The sequence below is a fragment of the Gekko japonicus genome, unplaced genomic scaffold, assembly GCF_001447785.1.
Source record: "Gekko japonicus isolate JY-2015 unplaced genomic scaffold, Gekko_japonicus_V1.1 scaffold7212, whole genome shotgun sequence".
Classification (NCBI taxonomy): Eukaryota; Metazoa; Chordata; class Lepidosauria; order Squamata; family Gekkonidae; genus Gekko; species Gekko japonicus.
This window is the reverse complement of record NW_015166667.1, coordinates 9,331-9,898: the sequence shown is the minus strand read 5'-3', so window position 1 is coordinate 9,898 and position 568 is coordinate 9,331.

The window sequence follows — 568 nt, the reverse complement described above, 5'->3', positions numbered from 1 at the left end:
CATTCTTCTTAGGGGAACTCTGATCTCTGCATCCTGGAGACCTGTTGTACTTCTGGGGGATCTCCAGTCCTCAGCTGGAAGTTGGCAACCTTATCAACAGGTGGCTTCCGGGGCTCAGTGGAGCTGTGTCCTTCCATGCCTGTGACGGTATCCAAGGGACGGCCGGTGCTGGCTGGTTCTCACAGAGGCAATCAATGTCTGTCTGGCTTGGGCTGTAAGTGGAGGTTTGGGTGGGTCCACTTTTCTCTGTACACCAAAACCCTCCTTGTATGTTGAAAGCTAGTGTGTCAGGGAGAAGGCTAGATTCAGTCACTGGCCTAGTGTTATACACTTCCTCCCTATTCTTGTACTTTGTGGGCCCACAGTATGAAGCAGACCAGTCAAATCACACATTGACCACCCCAAGGGAAAACTAGACTTCTGTCTGAACATAGAAAATAAAAACTTGATAATGGAGGCTTCTTTACTTTCTCAGACTCTAACTGGTCTTGGCTCGTTTCTTACATGGCAGTGTCTGAAAGCACACCAGATTCGAGTCTGGGAGCACCTTGGAGACTGACAAGTTTAA